The sequence below is a fragment of the Vulpes vulpes genome, chromosome 11 (genome assembly GCF_048418805.1).
Source record: "Vulpes vulpes isolate BD-2025 chromosome 11, VulVul3, whole genome shotgun sequence".
NCBI classification, from domain to species: Eukaryota; Metazoa; Chordata; class Mammalia; order Carnivora; family Canidae; genus Vulpes; species Vulpes vulpes.
Genome location: NC_132790.1, coordinates 21,576,358 through 21,580,120, shown reverse-complemented (window position 1 = coordinate 21,580,120; position 3,763 = coordinate 21,576,358). Strand labels below are relative to the sequence as shown.

The 3,763-nt window shown below is 47.1% G+C and overlaps 1 pseudogene; it reads right to left on the bottom strand.

Moving 5' to 3' along the window:
- Window positions 1–1,015: 1,015 nt before the first annotated feature.
- On the bottom strand, window positions 1,016–2,832 carry LOC112911748 (nuclear respiratory factor 1 pseudogene; annotated as a pseudogene).
- Between the last annotated feature and the right edge of the window lie 931 nt (window positions 2,833–3,763).

Below are 3,763 nucleotides of genomic sequence, written 5' to 3'. Positions count from 1 at the left end.
AGGCTGCAACCTGGGAAGACTGCCGTGTCCCTTCTGAAACAGGGCCTGCTCCAGGGGTGCTGGAAACACCCAGGTCCCTTTCTCTTCCAAAGCCCCCCCGCAGGATGAAGAGCAACCTTCCTCAAGCCAGGCGCTCCTGTCTGTTCCAGTCTCCTCTGTGAAGCTACAGAAAGTTACTGGAAAGGAAAAAAAAATTGCTCCCATTGGTGTGCCCTGGTCTTTGAAGATCTTTCTCTCCCTCCTTCCTTTCCCCTTCCCGCCCCTCCCCTCCCCCTCCCACTCTCTCCCCTCCAAGCACACGCCCACAAGCACACTTAACACGCACGTGCTCCTCAAACCCTTAATACTTCTGTTACCTTCAGTTCATATACATGACCAATTCAGGACTGACCTTAAAACCAAAGCAACCTCTTAAGAGTCGTGAGATCAAGAAGGCTTCCTGGGAAGGGGAAGAGATGGGAGGCTGAGGAAAACCCTCTTGTTCCTGCCGGGGGCTTTAAGGACATTCACCTGCCTATGGCAAGGTCAGCACCTGGGCCAGCCCGAGGAACTCTCAGCTGCCAGACCGCGAGGCCCTTGGACCTTGCAAACACAACTTCTGGACCCTGCCCCATTCTGGAACCTCCTTCCTCAGGTGAGTCCAGCAGGGAGAGCTCTGGGTGGCCACTGGGAGGCAGCTTTGGTGAAGGGCATGGTCACCTCCGCCTGAGTTTGTCAGTAGCTCAACGCATGACTCTGGTATGAACAAAAACCGGGTGACTGTCTGGCCACGTACCCTACATCCACTAAACTGGGTGAATTATTTTTTTTTCCACAGCTCACCTTGATTTCATACAGATAATTCCATGCAGGTTTCATATATATATATATATATATATATATATATATACACACACACACACACATACATACATATATATATACTTTATATATATGTAAATGTGTATATCCATATGTACACATATACATATATTCACACTCACACATACACACACGTAAGTATACACACGTTTCTGCAGAAAGAAGTCCTGCCATAATTTGGCTTTTTCGGGACAGTGAAATTGACAACATGGTATCTTATTCCATCAATCCCAGAAAATCAAGAGTGGTGCTTTAAAAAATGCAATTCCAAAACCCACTGCCTTTCTTCCTTTTTAAAAAAAAGGTTAACAAAACTTTTCTTCCAAAGTCGAGAGACTTAATTCCATTTGATTGCACCTCTGCAAACGTGTAAAAAATTTTGAAGTAGACTAGAAAACAATGCGGTGGTATGGCTGCATGTCACTGTTCCAATGTCACCACCTCCACAGCCTGGCCGTCCATGGTAACTGTGCTGTCTGATATCCGGGTGGTCACAGGAGCCATGGCCACCTGCACGGGTCCGTTGCCCTGGGCGAGGCTGGTCACCACAGTCTGGTACATGCTCACAGGGATCTGGACCAGTCCATTAGCATCTTGGACTCCAGTAAGTGCTCCGACAGCTGCTGCGGTTTCCCCAGACAGGATGATCTGTCCCCCTCCTTGCAAGGTGGCCTCGGCCAGTGTGGCGACAGCATGGGCGCGGCTTCACTGTTGAGAGCCATGGTGACTGTAGCTCCCTGTTGCATCTCCTGAGAAGCTGCCACTGCGGCCTCTGCCAATGATGCCACCGCCTGGGTGGCCTCGGATGCTTGCGTTGTCTGGATGGTCATCTCACCTCCCTGTAACGTGGCCCAATTTTGTTCCACCTCTCCATCAGCCACTGCTGAATAATTCACTTGGGCAACAGTGACTGTGGTTGGCAATTCTGAAGCATCAACCAATGTGGCTACTGTTGCCCCTGTGCCAACCTGGATAAGTGAGACAGTGCCATCAAGGTTACTAAAGGTCTGGACTACAGTCTGTGATGGTACAAGATGGGCTATACTGTGTGTGGTTGTGGCCTGTGTTTGTGTTTGCTGATCTTTGAAAGCATACAAAAGGTCCTCCCGCCCGTGCTGTTTATAACAATTTTTAACTATGGTCCGTAGTGCCTGGGTCCATGAAACCCTCTGCTTTTGCTCTTCTGTGCGGACGTCGCTCCGGACATTTGCCCATGGGATATCTTCAGGCCACCAGATGGGCTTGCAGCTTTCTTTGCCCCAGCCTGGTTTCCCCCGACCTGTGGAGTACTTGAGCATCTCTGGAATAAATGCCCGAAGCTGGGCCTGGGTCATTTTGTCCACAGAGACTGGAATTCCATCAATGGTGAGAGGTGGCAGCTCTGAGTTAACCTCCTGTGGCACGGGGGCGTGTTCTGCCAGGGCAGACTCCAGGTCTTCCAGGATCATGCTCTTGTACTTACGCACCACATTTTCCAAAGGTGCTGCACCAAACACTTTAAAGACGGGGTTGGGTTTAGAGGGGGAGATACAGAGGACAATAGCTTGCTGTCCCACTCGAGTAGTATATTCATCTAATGTGGCTCGAAGTTTCCGAAGAAGGCGTGTTTGCTGTCTCTTCCAGATAGACGGATTAGACTCAAGCACATGAGGCCGTTTCCACTTCTTTCCTGTTGCCACAGCAGCAGCAGCAGCCATTCCCACAGGACCTGCAGCAGCTAGATGGGCTCTTACCTCATCAGCCGCTGTGGAGTTGAGTATGTCTGAATCATCATAAGATGTGTCCTCAGGAGAAGAAGGTGAGTCTTCATCAGCACTCAGCATACTGTGCTCAGTATAGGTGGCCACATGGACCTGCTGTACTTGTTGGGCAACTGCATGGGCTTCTATGGTAGCCATGTGTTCAGTTTGGGTCACTCCGTGTTCCTCCATGAAGATCTACTCAGAGGGGCTGCGCTACCGTGGGCCTGCGCCGTGGGGACTGCCTAAAAAAATAATTTTAAATGGTTTGCTTGCATTACATTGCAGAGGTGCCAAAGCAACCAAAGATTTATTCGTAAAAGATAATTCTGTGATTTTAATTACGGGTTTCCAGACACCATGTTTCTGTAGATTCTGACCTAGGGATCTTAAGTTGTCTATAACTATGCCCTAGATTCATAGCCCACTGATGGGTGACTGTACTCTGCAGACAACTGTGACTTAGGACTAGCAAGTGAAATCTAGCAGGTAAACTATAGGCAGGGCTATCTAACCATAGATGACTGGAGAAGCGAGAGTGGCAGTTCCCTGGGAGAAAAGAGAAGAAGGGCTATCTTTAGCATGTCTAGAAAAAGACATCCTATAGCTGAAGAGGTACAAGAAGGAATGATGAAGCCAGGTTGTTAGCTTGACATAAAATTAGAATTTTAGAACTCACTTTTGCTCTCTTTATGAAATTGCTACTGAACCCTCAGGCTCAGGCTTCTTAAATATGATTACTTACACTTAGAGCCATCAAGATGCTGAGATTCTAAATGTTGTTATAGTTTGTTAGATCATGACTAATTTAATGGCTACCTTTCAAAAAGCTCCATCCTAGAAAAGAATCCACACATAATGTACCTTTTCTAGCTTCTTTCTTTCCAATTTTTTTTCACTTTTTTTTCCCCTAAGGTCCAGTCTCAGAGAAAACCTCAGGATCAGACAAAATCCTAGAAGGTCACACAGTGAAAAGACCCTAGAAATCTCTGGGTGCTCATTCTGAAAAATGAGCAAAGTCCGATACGACCCTGGGAAAGTATCAAGTTTGACTCCATCTTTTTCTGACATATTACTATTCTAACTTAAAATGTAGACTTTCACTTTTAAAAAAATATTTTATTTATTTATTGGAGAGAGAGTGAGTGAGAGAGAGAGAGCAC